This window comes from Micromys minutus (assembly GCF_963924665.1).
Source record: "Micromys minutus genome assembly, chromosome: 21".
Lineage (NCBI taxonomy): Eukaryota > Metazoa > Chordata > Mammalia > Rodentia > Muridae > Micromys > Micromys minutus.
This window is the reverse complement of record NC_137956.1, coordinates 51045247-51063876: the sequence shown is the minus strand read 5'-3', so window position 1 is coordinate 51063876 and position 18630 is coordinate 51045247.

The window sequence follows — 18630 nt, the reverse complement described above, 5'->3', positions numbered from 1 at the left end:
AAACAGTTAATATTGTGTCTACTCTCTGTACACACACCCTCCTCCTCCCCATACTTCTCCTCCTCTTCCTTCTTCTTCTCCTCCTCTTCCTCCTCCTCCTCCTGCTTCTTCTCCTCCTTCTCCTCCTCTGCCTCTTCCTCCTTTTCCTCCTCCTTCTCCTCTTCCTTTTCCTCTTCCCCCTCCTCTTCCCCTTCCTTCTCCTCCCCTTCTCCCCTCCTTCCTCGCTCCCTTCCTGTGTGTCTGTAAAAGCCAGAACAGGATGTCAAGTATCCCCCTCCAACAGTCTCCATACCTTACTTTGAGGCAGGGTTTCTCCCTAAACTTGGAGCTCATGTTTTCTCTACTAAGATGGAAGCCAGCAGATCTCAGGGATCCTCCTGAATCCACTCTCCTAGGAGCTTGTTAGGATCAAGGGCAGGCCCGGTTTGCAGGGTCTCTGGGTATTTTGGCACAGATCTGAGGAGAGTGACCGGCACGATGGTCACAAGAAACACACTCGTGGGTTTTGTGATTCTCATTTTCACATGCTTAGTGGAGACTTCTGAAAGTCCAGAGGGGACACTGTTCAGATGGAGGACAGCCCCATCACCCAGCCCCCCCCCCCCCGCGCCCTCTTCTTACCCTATGCCATCTTCTGGGAACGGAGGATGTTTCTTGTCCCTACAAGTTCTGTCTTTTCGAGAATGGTGTGGGAGTTCCTGAGGTGGAGGGGTGACCCCTCCATGTCTCCAGCTCACCAGCTGGCCAGCCTTTTAATCTCTGTCCATTTCCCAGTACTAAGTGTTTGTGTATTGCCACCTTTGATTCAGATATTTCTGCTGTCCCTGAGGTCTGAGAGGAGATGTCACCAGGCTCTTTCTTGACCCTGTCCTCATAATGGATGCTGCCCCAGGTTACCGGATGCCTCGTGCTATCATGGGTCCTGAGGAGCCGTCTCAGTTCTGATTCAACATCCACAGCCAGTGGACAGGTACCATGTCCACATGTTCCCAGAGTGAGGCCTTGGTGAGTCTGTGCTGCTCCTGGCTACAGGAGAGTTTTAGTTGTGTGGGCCCTGGCGTTCATTTCTGTGTCTTTCTCAAGAGTAGAGACCACTTCCCACTCTCTTCCCCTAACTGTGGTATTCTGGAAGCACCTTGATCCTCTATCCTAGGAAGAAGGACAGTTTGTCTTTCCTCCCAGAATCCCCTGCTCCCCTGGGTCTGCAGTTGCTCCTTCTGTACCTGCTGAGGAGGGTGCAGAGGATCCTGTGTGTGCATACCTGTTCCCCTAGAAGTGACAGAATCCGAAGAGTTCTGCCTTAAAGGGTGGGCCAACCCCTCGATGGATTCATAGTAAGAGTGTGTTATTGGGCAGGGGGCCGCTGGAGGAAGTGAGTCACAGAGGTGCCTCTCCTCCTCCTGGCTCCTTCCTCATCGTCTCCATCCCACCCTGTCTCTTTCTGCTTGCTGTGAGGTGACCAGACTCTCCCTTCCACATTACTGGGTTTTGCTGCCGAGACAATCGCCTCACTGCTGGCCTATAATGAGGCTTCCGCCTTGGGTTGAAACTGGGGGTCAAAATTGATTTTTCTTTTTTAAGTCCTTTGTCACAGGTATCTGTTCCAGCAAGGTTAGACTGGTGAACATAGCCGCTTCTTTTTTGAGAAGGGCACTGATGCCAACCAGGAAGTGCCCCCAGATGTCTAACCAGTTCCCTGAGACTCTAAGTCCCAATGCCACCCCATCAGAGGATGGATTTCCACTTGTACCTGGTCTCCAGGGACTTTACTCTGCCTCCCTCAGCCTTCAGTGAGTTCTCCTAAGTCACAGAAATCTTACTGGCCAACTGGATCTGGTGACCTCTGTCCTGGCGTGCACACACGCTCATGCCCTGAGGGTCCTTATCTCTCTAGATTTGGGGTCTAGTGTTTGTCCTGTAGCCTTGGCTCTCTTACAGGTGCAAGGAAAGCTGTGACCTTCTGTTTGCTTCTCTTTGTTGTTAGAGCAGGATATTTCCTCAGTCCGTTATTTTTAAACAGAGAGTAAGACAGGTTCCTGTGATTGTGGAGGGACCATGACCTAAAGTAAACAGTGTCTACACACGGGGAAGAGATTGAGTCGACCTGCTCTGGTGATGTTCTACCAGCTGTGACAACACTGGCATGCCTCTGTGCCCACATCCCCAGGGAATCCTTGTGTTGCCCACCCTGGCACCTTCCCTAGGACCCCTCACTCTAAAGGGGTAAAATTAGCATACCAAGTCCCCTCTGGACAGAGCTGAGACCTGGCTGTTTATGGCCGGCGCCTGTCTGGTGTTCCGTGGTATGGGCAAGGTGCCTCTCAAAAACCATATAGCTGCCACTTCTAATAAGTGCCACTCACACAAACACTGCCTCTGAGGAGGGGCCAAGGGCAGAGCGATGATTGAGGACACATTTTCCAACGAAAGGTTCTGGGCAGCCTAATAGGACGGGGTTTCCTATTGGTTCCAGAAGCACAGAGAGGAGACATCACCCTCACAATAAAGAGCAAGGTGGATTCTCCACAGAGATAAGGCAGAAATGGTTCTGCCTCGCAACCGCCAGGACCAGGGGTTTTCAAACCTTTTCCCACTTTAAAGAGATGCACAGTTACAACAAAGTAATTAACTGCTTAGTAATTAAACACCAAAATAATTAAATATGAAATTAAACATGATAATATCAAGTTGTCCAGGCAGGATTTATTAGTGTCTCAATCTGATAAATCATTTTTATTATGGTCAGGATTAAGTCTTAGAGAGAGGACATTGAAAAAGCACATTTTGCGGGCTGGAGAGATGGTTCAGTGGTTAGAGCACTGACTGCTCTTTCAGAAGTCCTGAGTTCAAATCCCAGCAACCACATGGTGGCTCACAACCATCTGTAATGGGATCTGATGCCCTCTTCTGGTGTGTCTGAAGACAGCTACAGTGTACTCACATACATTTAATAAATAAATCTTTAAAAAGAAAAAGCAGTTTGCACTCTGCGAAGACTGCTCAGAGCCTTGATTTTGCCTTGAATTCCCTCAAAGGTTAGGTGTTACAGACGGCTGTGAAAGCCTGAGATGGAGGACAGACAAGACAGACAGGACAGACTCCCTGTTCCTTTTCCTTCTTTCCTCCCCACTCCGAGGTCTCCTGTGGCCCTGGCTGGCCTCAAAGTCCCCATGTAGATCAGAATGACACTGAATTTCCGATCCTCCTGCCTTTGCCTCCTGAGTGCTGGGATTACGAGTGTGCATCCCCACAACTGGTTTGTGCAGAGCTGGGAATAGAGCCCAGGGCTTTGTGTACCCACCAGCACCCTCGTCCTGGAGAAAAATGTTCTGGAGGAGAAACGGTTTTCCCATATTTGCGCTTAGGCTGCTGCTGCATACGTGGGTCTGGAGATGCAACTGATGTTTCCTCACAGGCTCTATTAATTCTCTAGCAGGAGGAGGAATATACGCTAAAAACACAGAGAGCCAAATTAATAACCATCCATGGAACAGCAAGCATTCAGTGTCTCTTTGTTGCACAATACCATGCTGGAAAATTCTGGAACGGAGAGCCATGTACAAAACAAGCCGTGTACAAAAAAAACGTCTCTTCTCTCCAAATGCAGAGAAATGATCCACATGGAGGAAAGAAAAGGCGGCAATGAAGACTCACAACAACCGCCAGGTACTCAGAGTGGCCATTTCCTGTGTTGACTTGAGGGGGCCAAACATAGGGCCCAAGTACTACCGGGATGTTTTTGTTTTTCTAAGGTGACCTTAAAGTCCTGGGCCCTTCTCTCCTCTAAGCACATAGGGTGGTGGCTGCAGCTCAGTGGGTTTTATTTACAGAACAGAAAAACGACTCTGTGCCTGCTATCTCAGCTTTTTCTGAGGCTGAGGCAGCAGGATCATAGGCCCAAGGCTAGCCTGGGCAACTCAGTGAAGCCCTGTTTCAAAACAAAGAGAGGGCTGGCAGTATAGCTCAGTGATAGAGCTCTCCCATAGTAGACGAAAGGTTCAACACACACACACACACACACACACACACACACACCTATAGCAAGTGTTCACTTAGAGAACACTGGGATGGGGTGACTTCCTGGCTGGGGGCCATTATGCCTCCTTCAGTGGCCCTCACTTAACAGGAGCACCCGAGACTCAGAACACTGAAAGCAGTTCGTTCTCTGACCTTGCAAAGGCTGAGTCCTTGGCATGCTGGTCGAGTGCAGAGGATGGTTCTGACTGCTGCGCTCATGACCTGTGCTCCTTCTGAATATTGACAGGGACATTCTTACATGTCAGCCAGTCCTACCGTTCCCCCGTAGCGTATGCTTGTCTTCTTAACAAAGCTGGGCGTGCATCATGATGTCTGCTGGTCGTCCTGTTACGTTAAAGCTTATGAGATGCAGGACCTTGAAGGCAAGTGTGCCCGTGAGAGCCTCCCTCCCTACGTCAGGCTGCCAGGGCTGGGAGGACAAGCAGCTCCAGCAGAGTGTGAGTGGAAGTGGTTGGCAGCTTCCCTAGCAGGGGCTAGTGACTTCCACTTACTTGTGGCTGGGCTGAAGCCGGGTGAAGACACCTTTGAAGAGGAGCCATCAACTTTCATTTCTGACACGTGTCAGGCTGCAGCCTGCTGTACGGTAGCCAGGGTGGGAGTCCCTGTACTGGTGGGGTGCGTCCAGGGGACAGGAGTGCAGACTTGTTCTGCTGCACAACTCCAGGTGTTTGCCTTGAGAACACCTCGTCATCCCGTAGTTATGGAAGAAGAAAGAGGAAGACGGGAAACCAATGGAGGCTGGAAAGCCCAGCAGTTTCAGGGACCTGTGTTGAGTGGACCCACGCAGCACAGGCATGCTGGCCAGATCTGCAGGGACTGGGAGATCTAGGCCACTTGGTTTATAAAGGCACCACTAGGCAGGCTCCCAGGTATGCACTTGTCAACTCAGCTTTCAGGAGGATGAGGCAGGAGGATGCTGAGTTTGAGGCGACCCGAGTTAAATTCCAAGACCTTGTCTGACAAACAAGCAAACAGACTGTGAGCCGTTGCTAAGTGCTATCTTCATATCCTGAGATGCTCCGCGCTATGACCAGAGACAAGATGTTGGATTAAGGTTGGTATCTGTATTTCCCTACCTATGCATTGTGTGCAGTAAATGTGCATATCTATTCCAACAAAATATCTTAAAATATTTAAAAGCATCCCAGAAACCTTACAGGTGACGGACAGGGTGAAACCCGCAGTGACACAGAAGCGGTGGGGGCAGGGAGGAGCAAGCGTGAAAAATAAAGGCTGAAGATGATCCTTATGGAGACCGCAGACGGGGTGAACTGGGGAGAGGCCACCAGAAACCAGAAGAAAATGTACGTCTCTGCCAGTTAATTCATAACGCAAGCAAAATGGATCCACACAGAGAAATGCCAAGTCACCTTAAAGAGGCAGGAGGGCTGTAGCTCACTGTGACCAGAGAAATGAGAGCTAAAGAAAGTATGTGGGTGTGTGTCATATGTGTGTGTGTATCTCTATATGTGTGTTGCATGTGTGTCTGTGTGTTGCATGTGTGTCTATGTGTGTGTGTTACATGTGTGTCTCTGTGTGTGTTGCATGTGTGTCTGTGTGTGTGTTCCATGTGTGTCTGTGTGTGTTGTATGTGTGTATGTGTGTCTGTGTGTGTAGTGCATGTGTGTCTCTCTGTGTGTATGTTGCATGTATATCTCTGTTTATGTGGGGGTATGTCTGTGTGGTATGGTGTGTGTGTGTGTATGTGGTATGGATGTGTATGTCTTTGTATCTGTGTATATGTGGTGTGTGGTGTGTGTGTATAGAGTGTGTGTATATGTCTGTGGAGGGTATCTCTCTGTGTGTAGTATGTGTCTCTGTATGCTTATGGTAGTACATCTGTGTGTGGGGGGTGTATGTGTGTGTATATGTGTGTGATGTGTAGTGTATGTCTCTGTATGTGGTGCATCTGTGTCTGTGTATATGTGGTGTGTGTGTGTATGTCTGTGTGGGGGATGTCTCTCTCTGTGTGAAGTATATGTGTATATGTGTATGGTGTATAGTGTGTGTCTCTATATGTATTGTGGTGCATCTGTGTATGTGGTATGTGTCTGTCTATGTATACCTGTCTGTCTGGGTGTATGAGACATAGGCCAAAGGAAAGACACAGGACAGGAAGCCTGAGACCTGCCTTTTACCTCTACCCTGAAGACCATGTCTAACAAACAAACTGTGAGCTGTTCCTCAGTGACAGCCACTTCAGCTAGTTCTTAAGAGACGAAATTCAGTGAGGCCAAAGCTGAGGCCATGGGAAAGAAGGATTTAGACCTTCTGACCTCTCACGCTGCTATGGGCAATGTGAGGGGAGTTTGCCTTCAGCAGCGGTGGGCGGCGTGGGCTCCTGACCTTTGCTTGTCGCTGTGGTGGAGACTGATGGACTACAAATCCAGCCTCCTGTGGAGAGGGGACCTCATGCAGCTAACCCAGTTTACAGTAGAGGCTTCCCTGCCTGGAGAGCCAACGAGTCTCCACCATGTGAGCTGGGGCCCTTGTTGACCTGGAATCGTGACCGTCATGGGGCTTTTGCAGAGAACATGTCTATCCTGGGCTCTCGGTCACTGTTAAACGTGGCACCAGCTGCTCAGCATCCACTGGGCTGAGAGCAACACTAGTACTTTCTATTCAGGTCCCTGGAAGCCACTGATCTCGTGTGTCAGGAGATGGCAATGCGGACACTGGCTGTCCTGACAGTGCTGTGACCAAACACTGCCCATGCTCCAGCTAAGGGCCAACCAACCAGTGCCGTAGGCCACGTGTGGCCAGCAGGATATCCTGCTTGACTGTGTCGTCACACTCACTGGACATTCCTAAAGTAGACAGTTTTCCACGTGGAAGTGAAGTCCTTGGCCTTGGCTACCAGAGAGAGTACCAGCTGTGCCGGAGATTCACCAAGCAACGGGCTTGTCTACTGCTCAGAGCGCGCTCTCAGAGCCACCGGGATCCCACTCAACCCTCACGGTCTGCAGATAAAAATTCTGGGTCACCACATGTCTGTTCCAAATCCTCCCCACTCCTACCAACTCTGAAGAATGTACTTTAACAGTTGGGCCACGTGTAAAATACATACCTAGAAAATATATACCTGCCCCGAGCCCCAGCCAAGAGCATCTCTCTACTACAGGGACTTCAGTCTGCTTTTGCAAGTCTCTCTACCTAGAAATAATAATAGTTGTGACTATTCTTATTGCTTATATGTGTGTGCAGGTACATGTGTGTGGGAGTATGTGTGCATGTGTCTGTGGAGACCAGAGGACAACTCTAAGGACTTTGTCTTCTATCCTCATTTTATAGTTTGGTTTGGTTTTGAGGGTTTCTCATTGGTTTGAAATTAACCAATATGTGCCTCTCTCTCTCTCTCTCTCTCTCTCTCTCTCTCTCTCTCTCTCCCCTCTCTCTCCTCTCTTCTCTCCTCTCTCTCCTTCCCTCCCTTCCCCTCTCCCATCCTCCTGTCCCTCTTCTGTTCTCTCCATCCCTCTCTCTCCCGCCTGCCTCTCCCCCTCTCTTCTGCCCCCTCCCTCCCTCTCCCTCCTATCCAGCCCCTCTCTCCCCACTTCCCTCCTCTCTGCCCCCCATCTTCCTGGGGATCAGACTTAGGCCTCGTGCTTGCTAGCCAAGCATTTAACCCACGGAGCAGTCTCCCCACCCCTTTTCCTTTATTATCGACTTTTTCTTTTTCAACAGACTAAGGCTTGACTTGGGCAGACGCAAGAATAAAAAATGATAGAGGACGGTGTATTTTTGGAGGGATTTGTATCTTTCTTTAAATGAAAAGACTAAGCGTCCGCCTATATTTAGAGTCTCCAACTGCAGAGTGGCAGTTCCTGGCAATGAGGCTGTCTCCAGAAAATGGACCTTGGTGTGAACAGGCTGCGGGTAAACCTGAGCAAGTCACTGGGTAGGGGGTAAGGAAGTCTACCTCCTCCCTCAGGCTGTCAGGTCAGAAAGCATGGGGTAAGGAAGTCTGCCTCCTCCCTCAGGCTGTCAGGTCAGGGAACATGGGGTAAGGAAGTCTGCCTCCTCCCTCAGGCTGTCAGGCCAGCAGTGAGCAAAGTAGGATTGCAGACTGTCCATCCCCAGAGCTCAGGGTGGGCTCAGCCTCTGAAGCCTTTCTCTTCTTCTTCACAAACTGCCACAAACTGCCATTTTCTGAAATGCCTCTCCCTTCTCTTGCTGCACATGGTTGACCCCAAAGGGTGGTCTTCAAGTGAATCTTCCCAACAACATGCCCACCAGCACCTGTTAGATTCTTGCCGGGTGCTGTCCCACCTGTTGCCTCAGCCACACTATGTGAGTGCTCCACGTGAGTGCTCCACGCTCTAGGTGAGGGCACAGGCCTGGGGTGCAGGAGCAGGATGAGAACTCAAAGGCAAATCACTCTGTGCCTTGAGCCACTTGGCTGTTTGTCATTATCACTGTGAAAGCCTCGTGAGATTCACGGGAGAGCACTCGCCTGTCTAAAACAGCCACTCCTCTTGCTTCCTTCATGTGACCTGTATCAGTCAGTACCCGTTACACAGCTGTGCATCCGGGAACCATGGGGGATGGTGTTTGGCTCATGGTTTTAGAGACTCATTCTTGGCTTGCTCTGTTGCTGTGGGCTCATCTTAAGAACAGGAACTAGAAGGGTGTGGCTCAACCCAGGCAAGGGAGCAAAGAAAAAAAGAAACTGAGGAAAAGATGCTCTCCTCTATGGTATAGCCCTAGTAGTTCCTCCAACCAGGCATAACTTCCTGAAGTTTCTACTACCTTCCACAACAGTGCCACAAGCTAGGGACCAAGTCACCTCATGCTCAAGAACCTGAAAGGAACAGGTCTCACTCAGTCATCCGCAAAGCCAGTTTTCTGCAGGTGGACTTTTGGCTTTAGATCTAATCCTATGGCTTATCTTGGCCAAGGAAGGCAGAATGGTGGGTATTACTGTGAGTCACTCCGAGCTGAGGTCTGAAGTGGTGTGGCACATGTTTTTCTGCCAATCTGTTGCTGTGCACTTATGTCCATCCTTTTGACATTGTGCAACGACATTGTTGTCTTTGTAGTTCACACTGGAGTGACCGAAATACGGGGGGAGATTGCAAGCAAGCAAGCAAACCCCTCTTAGTGCAGTGAGTAGGTTGATGACTTTGTGTTGGGTCCCACCTCTAGCTATCTGTCCTTAGCTCCACGCAGCCTGGGGGCCGTGGAATGGACATGTCTGAAAGGCGGTGTGTGCAGGCGTCAGGATGGCAGGAAGTTTGTGGTGGTTGGTTTCTGTTGTCAACTTCACTGGCTTAAGAGAGATCTGGGCCTTGGGTAGGAGTGCTTGTGGGTGTGACACAGATCTGAAGAGGATTAACAATGACGGCCATGGCCATGTCATCGTCAGCCTAGAGTCCTGGGCTGACTGAGCTAATCCTTTCCCTCTCTCTGCCTCTCCATCTGAGGAGACCTGGGGAGCCTAGTCATAGGCCCTACGCCCTGCCACCCCTCCATCACCATGACAGATGGCTTGTCCCCTCTTCAGTTGTGAACCCAAACAAATCCTCCTCAAGTTGCTTCTGTCAGGTGCTCCTTTGTCACAGTAACAAGAAAAGCCATCGGGGGCTGGGGACGGCTCAGCAGTTAAGGTCACTGGCTGCTCTTGTGGAAGACCTGAGTTTATTTCCCAGTGCCCACATGTCAGTTTCAGGGGACCTGCCACCCTTTCCTGACATCCTCAGGCACCTGATACACACGTGTACATGCAAGAAAATCCTTATATACAAGAAATAAATAAAAATAATATTTACAAAACCCAGTCAATCTGGAGCCTTTCTGAGTTTCACTCTTCACTGTAAGAGAACTGCCCACAAAGCCACTGGCTTTCATCTTGGGTCCGGTTTAAAGATGTGGAGGGCAAAACTGGTCCCAACCCGGAGCCTGACCTTCAGCTACCCCTTGTGATTCCTGCTCCTTTGTTCTGTGATCAGCACCTATGTCCTCCTGAGGACTCCTTTCCACTCAACACTGTCCCTACTGACCAGTGACCAGGGCCACAAGTCTGTGAGCCCCCAGTCCCGGCCTGGCCTTCAGTCTTTGCAGGATGAAGCCCTGCACTCTAGGGTCCCCTGTTGACATCCTGCCTCTGCTTTGGCTATTGTCTCGTTATGCTTAGTCCTTGGAGAAAGTCCTTCTGCTCTACAGGCTCCTAGTCTTGTCTGATGGCTGCTAGGCATCCCCTCCTCTTTTTGGCCCCTCAGCATAAAAAGTGGTGGAAACTTCCTCTGCAGCTCCTCGCTGTCCCATGGCCTTCCCTGTCACCCTTGAAGCTCTTTCTTCTTCCTGTCAAGTTCTCAGAATCGAATGTTTGGCCTGAGATCTGTTTTCTCAGACACCCACTGACATGGCCTCCTAGCTTTGCAGGGTCATGTCTTCTTGTATTAATAAGTTCATCCTTCGTGTAAGAACACACATGTAAGAACCAGGATAGAGTTGACTAGTTCTGTTGACTAGCCAACAAAACGTGAGGTTCCGTAGCTGTTTTGTTATCTCTGTTTATTTCTAACAGTTTTCTTTTTGCATAGCCCAACCACTTAACTTCTTCCTATCCTTGGGATGATTTCGTAGCTCCCCTCGCCGGGAAAGTCTTGGGGCTGGTGGAGGAAGTGGTTCTGATGAAAGCCTAAAGCAGTGTCCAGAGCATCCCAAAGGACAGGTGCAAGGGGCCATCTTCTGCAGCCAATCACCGCTGCTGTGAGAAAACCCAGAGGAAAGGAATCTAAAGAGAAAGGCACTCATTGTGGGCGTGGTTTTGTGGGAGACTGTCCTCCGTGATCCACCATCATGGCCCCTCTGCCCTTTATGAAGCTCTGAGCTCTGGAGGACCTTGCAGCTGTCAATGAGATAGATTTTCCCCAGCAGCTGAAACGCAGGAGAATCATAAATGTGTCAATGGAATTCAGATTTCCCGAGTTGCTCAGCCACCGTAATAAAGTTAAAAGCTACGCTCCCCTGGAAGGTTGCCGAGGCTTTAATGCAGGATGCTGTTCCGCCTCGGGAAGGCAAATGGCTACCTGACAGAAGGCCTTCCCCTGCAAATGCACTCTGGTGGGGTGAACAGGACCCTGCTGAGGCTCATCTATCCAGGGCAGCTGGAGATAAACCCTGTAGGTCAATGGGGTCCCAGGAGAGAAAAACCACAGCCTAGGGCACTGCCCAAGCCTTGAGTACTGGCTTCTTAGAAAAGCCAGAGGAAAGCTCAAACTCCCTCTGGCCATTGCCAGCAGACAAGCAGTAGTCTGGTCTCAGTTGTGATCTTGGCTGTGCCTTCTAGATCACCTTGTGGATTTCAGGAAGTCAGTATGGTGGGCACAATCGGGCTTGGGATGGGTATCTTCAGGTTTGAATGACTGCCACCCACTGATGCTAACAGTGGAGACCATGGTCCTAACTTTCTTGTTGGGAGCAATGGAACTGGAGAGTCCTTTGGGGCCTGAGCCAGAAAACCAATGTTAAAAGCATCTTGAGAGGAGGAAAGGACTGAGGAGGACCTGCCTTTGTCAGAAAGATTGTGGGGTCACTCTTCCCCATTGGGTATACATTTAGTGGGAAGGGTTTGTTGAGTATCTACCAAGTATCTACTATTGTAGCCGACACACTAGGGCTCCTGGTGGGGTTGGGTTCCTTCAGAACACTTTGTATTGGCCTGAGAACTGTCTGACTATGAAAGCACCATCTATAATATGCTTTGTTTCTGGGACGGAGAAGCAGCTGACCAAGGTTGAGCAGGGTAAAAGCAACCATGCCAGAGGGCTCTGGGAGGGAGAGCTGTGGGAAGCACCACAGAGGGAGGGCCGGAGAGGAAGATGAACTTACCAGAAATTTCTGGGAGCCAAGATGTTCCCAGTGCAGCCTGTGTTTGAAATGAATCTCAGGATAAATTACTCTTGGACAGGGAGAATCTTGATTCCCAGGCATGCTAGAGTTTCTTGGGGGCTGATACCAGTGGTCACCTACTCAGATGGTTTTTGGAGGGATACATGTGACTCACTGAGAGTCTCTAACCTGCTGCCTGGGGCTCTTGTTGGCAAGCAGGTGGGGTTCTTCTTCCTGCCCTCCACGGGTCTCAGCTTGGCCCCAAATCAGAGCAAACTAAACAAACATGTGCAAGACTCAGGGATACTGCACATTCCACAGAACCTAGGTCGGATGTGGTTAGAGATATGAACCCAGGGATGGGACCTGGAACTCTGTCCCCACCCTAGCATAGGACCGCACAAATGATGTCATCTCTCTGAGCTTTAATTTCTTCTCCCCAAAAGGATGATATGAGACTCCACCTGGAAGCCCTTGTCCGTGGCTTTCCTCAGAACCAGGTGAGCAGCGCTTGGTGCAGACTGCTCAATTTACGATTTCAGTGTGGGGGTGTGGAGGTGGAGAGTGTGGGGGTAGGGGGTGTGGGGGTGTGGGGGTAGGGGGTGTGGGGGTGTGGGATGTGGGGGTGTGGGGGTAGGGGGTATGGAGGTGTGGGGGTGTGGGGGTGTGGGGGTGTGGGGGTAGTGGGTGTGGGGGTGTGGAGGCGTGGGTGTGTGGGTATGTGGGTGTGTGGGGGTGTGGGGGTAGGGGGTGTGGGTGTAGGGGGTGTGGGGGTGTGGGGGTGGGAGCAAATGGAGCTGAAAATGTCTGAGGTGACGGCACACTCACCATGCCAACACCGGGGTGGTCAGGGGAATTGTATTAACCTGCTCAGGTCTTGCAATGACACCCACATTGATTAAGCCCCTTCAAGAGCTAGGACAAGTGTCAAGGAGTAGACTGGTACTAAGTGGGTAGGGTCACTCAGAGATGGAGGTGGAGCTAATGCCAGGTCTCCATTTCACAGAAGAGAGGGAAATGATAGCATGTAGACAACCCAGCCCCAGTGTTTGGTTCTCTCCAGAAGATGATGAGCTTATTTACCTGGATACTTGGCCACAGGGCCTTGAGGCCACCCACTTCCTTCCTGAGTCTCTGTCTCATGGACTCCCCCGCTCTGCCAGGAAAGCCCTAGACGGAGAGTTTGCTCTGGTGGAAGAGCTGAACTCCCATCCACCACTTAGGGATAGCCAAATGGAAGAAGTACAGTATTGATTAATTGCATTTTTTAATACATATTCACTCTGCTCTTTTATCATTAATGCATCAAGAAGCTGAGCAAGCATTAAGACCAAATGGACTTGAGAATGCGGCAGAATTTCCATCCAGTGTAGTCTGCTCTTCAGCCATTACCTCCTGGCAGAGACAGCCCCATTACAGCCCACACCTTGGCTGGAACTCGAAAGCTGTTCATTCTTAACCTTCTTTATTTATTTCCTGGGAGAGCAGATGTGCCTGGGTACCTTGGGCTCTGTGCCACAGGGTGGGCCCTTCCCACTGATGGAGAGACACAAATGGGAAGGGTGGATGAAGAAGAGAGCCAATGAGCTTTCTGTACAGATGGGGAGACAGCTGCTTCCATCTTGGTTATGGGGGTGTGCAAGGTGACCTTACTTCTACCTTCTCAGCAAGTTCCCAGGGGGAGAGGACACTCAGGCTGAGTGGCGCCAACCACTGAGCAGCTCAGCCTTTGCATCTGGCTGGACACAGCAGAACACGGTGCTTTGGAGAACTCAAGCCCTGGGTGGGGGTTGAGGGTGGGTGGGAGGGTCTGAACTCAGGTCATTGTTGTATTTTGTGTGTGAGAACCTCAGTTTCTCCATTTGCTAAGTAAAGTGGGTTGGATATTGTCTAAGAGCCTAAGAGTTTACAAGCTGGCTCCCCTTCTCCTCAGCAATGTATTGCTTTCCCAAACTATTTTATGATTTCAAGGCTTGTCAAAAAGCTCTCTAGATATACTGACAGGAGCAAAAGCCACCAGAAATAACAATGGCACCTAAAGACCATCACACCTCGGGGTTCCTGCATGAACAACACAGGCTGGAGAACAGCATCGCAGAACAGAGGTGCTTTTGGAATCCAACTTAAGAGGCTGTAAGGGGTCATGGCTAGAGGTGGGCAGAGGTGATGCCCATGAGATTGGCCGGGCAGTCTCAAGGCTCCCCCACCCCAACCACTGTATCTGCTAGATGGCCCGCCTCACTGTCAGCCAGGTAAGGTTCCTCCTCCCACTGTCCCCAGTCTGGGAGTGGAATCTTTCTGTCTTGAATGCTCATAAGGCTCCAGGGAGTTCAGGCCTGACTGAAACTTGTCAGCAGTCAGAGCAGAAGCCAGGAGAACCTGACTTGTGACAGTTGGTTCAGCTGTCACAAACATGAGGGTCAGAAGAGTGTTCCAGACTGCACAGACCACCAGCAGGTGTCTGACCCTTGCAGCCCCTTGCAGCTGGAAGCTTTTAGTCTTAAGCCCAGATTCACTCCGAAACCCAGGTCCTGCATGAACCAAATTCTGCTTCTTCTGGTGGCCACTGACTATCCTAGTTACTGTCTCCCAAAAGCACTCTTTCTGTGGAAAGGTATTTCCCTGAGGCACTGTCTGAAGCTTGCTTCTAGGAAACAGAGAAGCCCTGAACCGTGTGTCTGTCCCCCTCCCATTCAAAGAGCACTAGACTGTTTCAGATTTCCTGGGTTCCTACTGCGCTTATCCACAGCGGCTGAACTGCAAACACATCTCCTCTACCTGTAATGCCCCTCCCCACCTTGCACGAACACCTTTCCTCTAGAGCTCTTGCAAATGCTCTTGTGCCCTCCCTGTGCGAATAACTGCCCTACCCTAAGATACCCTATCAAATCTGCTAGGAAGAGTAGTACAGTGAGAACACCAGGGCACAGTCGGGGTAAAGGAGGCCATTGTTTGCAGATACTATCTTATAAAACCCTTGTCAGAGTTGGGTGTGTTGAGGGAGGAAGGAGAGAAGGAAAGACTGGAAATGGGAACCCCTCATCCCTCTGGCATTGCCTGAAAGGTACAGTATAGCCTTGGAAGGAAGAACACAGGCATGTCAAGCCTACAGGTTTGGAGACATCCATGTCAGCCTCCATAGACTTGAATAGGCTGCTCTCAAGACACATCAGATCAGTCAGAAGTGGAGACTTCTAGAAAGATGAGGTACTGTCAGAGACTCTAGAACCTCAGCACGCTTTAAGGGAGGAGATGGGGTTTCACCTCTTGGTTATTTCTTGAAGGATAAATCATCTGGTTCTGGAGATAAAGCTCAGAGGCCGGGTTCAACTCTCAGCTGGTAACTAAGTGTAGTTCCAATTCTAAGGGAAATGGTGCCTACTCCTGACCTCGATGGGCACCAGGCACACAGGTGGTTATGTGGGTAAACATGCGGGCAAGTGCTCATAACAAAATAAAAATGACTTAAAATGTTTTTTTAATAAATAATTTGCTTCTTGGGTTTCTGTGGTTATGTGCTCAGAGCCACTGCATGACTATGGCATTAGAGACTCCATGCACACAGTCAGTCAGTAGAGCTTGAGGAGTTCAGAAGCTGGAGGGTGGATCCGACTGGAAATCTTCTCCCTGGGAGTCAACTGCACGTCCCTGATCTAAACGTGCTATTTGACACAGCACTTTGGAAACTAAGAGCAGAAAAGTACTTCAGGGGATACTCTGAGGTAGACAATAAGGCATAGGATAGCCCCAGGTTTACATGACCCTCTGACATCTACTCTCTGAGGTGGACATTTAATGTTCTCCATTTGTTTAGTCTGGTTTTTATTTTGTTTTTGAGACAAACTCTCATTCTATAGCCCAGGCTTCCCCCAAACTCACAATCCCCCTGCCTCAGCCTTTCAAGAGCTGGGATTCCACACTCAATTTGGCACCTGGCCTTTCTCATGTCTCCGTTTTGTCTGATGTAAGACAGACACAGCAGTAATGGAAACCTCACCCACTGCAGAGACCATCACTCTAGCTAGAAGAGCTAACTGGTCAACCCCGAGCAGGTTTCAACCCCCTCTGCTACCTTTTTTTTTTCTTATTTATGTTAATCATAAACTTACTCTACAATCCACCTAGAGCTGTAGGGTGATGAGGAAAATATGGAACCCAGAGAATGTCAGTGAGAGCCAAGGTTACGGTGTATTGGGAGCAGATGGATGGGGATTCCAAGCTGAGAAGGTTTAGTGGGTAAAATGCCCACAGGTCAAAAGTCTGAGTTGTCCATGGTTGGCGATGATGATCTTGCTTGCCTTGCCATTCCCGGCTCCTGACACTCCATGGCTCCCATGATGCTCCTGCATCTTTCACCTTCCCAAAACCACCTTGGCCATGCAGCCAACTCAGTCCTGGCAGAGCAGATGGAAAGCTGGACACCAGTGGTGTCGGCCAACAAGCTGCCAGAACCTGTTTACTTCAGGAGCAAGTTCTCACCCTCAAATTTCTCCCCATGGATGGACCTACGACCAGTGCCATGGTGGCGGGCAACGTCACCACCCTGGCACATCAGTCTTTTTTTCCGGGACCCAGAGCATGAAAGTTTTCCACTGTCTTTGGAACTTTTTCTGCAAACACCTCAGAGGAGACAAGATCCAATGGCTCGTCGCCGGCTGCCATGTCAGAGAACATGGTGGAATTGACCTGGGCTGCAGCAAACCTGGAGAGGGGACAGCCGCACCTGCAAAGCCAGCCCTGCCATTATTGAACATCAGAGCAGACATTTGAATTTGGACTGCCTTTTCTGAAAACGGCATTTCTTTGCACAGGGGACTCTGATTAGGTCTTTCTCTAAGGTGTTACCTAACAGGCAGGCTGAGGTGTAGGACCCCTGTACACAACTTGAAGCCTGAAACACAAAGGTGGAGAAAGGTCTCTCCTTGGTGCGGAGGCCCCTCCCTGGCTGGCCTGTGGGTCATGCCCCGTAAGCACATTCTCCTTTGTGTGGAAGCCAGAGGCTGCTGGCTGCGGCATTGTCTGTTGAGAAGCAGGGATTCAAGAGGCAGCAGTGTTTATCGATTTAGTAATCGACTCCTATGCTTCCGGATAGATTATCTTCCCGGAGTCTTAGCCAGCAGCATCCAGCTGCTAATGTGATGCCAGACAGCAGGTTCTGAGCTTGGAAGCTCCGGAGGCCCTGGGGACCTGCAGTCAGGGTGAAGTTCACATAGCATAGGAACCACCTTGGGCCACCTTTGACTGACAGAGTGGGACAGAGCTTGAAGTCTCACAAGCTTACTGTTTAAAAGCAACTGTGTAGAATATACATTGGAGGCTCTGGGGTGACTGGGGTTTGGCTCTTGTTTTGGCTGGTTTTGTGTCAACATGATATAAATTGGAGTTATCACAGAGAAAGGAGCCTCCCTTGAGGAAATGCCTCCATGAGATCCAGCTGTAAGGCATTTTCTCAACTAGTGATCAAGGGTGGAAGAGCCCATTGTGGGTGGAGCCATCCCTGGGCTGGTAGACCTGGGTTCTATAAGAAAGCAGGCTGAGCAAGCCAGGGGAAGCAAGCCAGTAAGTAACATCCCTCCATGGCCTCTGCATCAGCTCCTGCTTCCTGACCTGCGTGGGTTCCTGTCCTGACTTCCTCTGGTGATGAACAGCAATGTGGAAGTGTAAACTGAATAAACCCTTTCCTCCCCAGCTTGCTTCTTGGTCATGATGTTAGTGCAGAAATAGAAACCCTGACTAAGACAGTACTTAATCTCCCTATCTTAGCCTCTGTGGATGTTTTTGTTTTTTGTTTTTCCAGACTCAAGACTTAAAGCTGCATGGCAGGAATACAGTCTGATATGATACAGTTTTACATGGAATAGCTTTAACCACTTTACCCAGAAACCCATTTATCTGGGCATGCTCTGAGGCCATCATCATCCAAGGTCATACAATTCCTGAGGGCAACCATACTCAACCATTGATCCACAGAGGGCCACAATAGCCCAAACTTCTGCACAGAACCTTCTGGAACGCTCTTCAGCCTCGAGCCCCAAGAACCAATCACCCTATACTCACAATGGGGTTCATCCCTCTTTGAGAGCTCAGGCCTGGAGTGCACATGCCTCCCTGGGGACAGAGTTGAGGTTGGGTGTGAAGGAGCCCTGACAGTGGTGTGGAATGGTTCCTTCCTTCCAGAGGTGGGACTGGGAAACAGACAGTGGAGAATATCACTCTCCGAGAAGAAACAACCTCCGGAGGAACTGTGTGTCTACCGTTAGCCAAGCCTAGTGGTGAACAGAGCTCCGGCCCAGGGTGTGCCTCATGGGTCAACAGGGACACTGAGGGCAGGTGGGCAAAGACTGCCTTTCTTACTCTGGAGCTAAGGAGACTGAGGTCCAAAGAATCAGCAAGCAGGGACGTCAACCAGTGGGCCACAGTACTCAGGAGAACCATGAATGGTGCTTGGTTCACATATGGATGACAACATCACGTCATCACAAGATTGGACACTGCAAAGAATGGACCAAGGTTGGTATTAGGAAAATCCTGAACTCAGCATCAACCCTATCCAATTATCTGGCCCCAGTGATAAAGATGGGAAGGCAGTTTGGCTTCTGAACAGGCCTCAACCACTGTAGAAAGCTCAGACCCTAGCGCCAGGCTGGCTCTCTATCCACAGGACTCAGGCCTGTGAACCCAAGGGTGTGGGCAGGACGAATCCTATAATGGGCTGCTAATTGTTCTGATTGCAGCTCTGGGCAGAGAGTATCTGGAACTGCA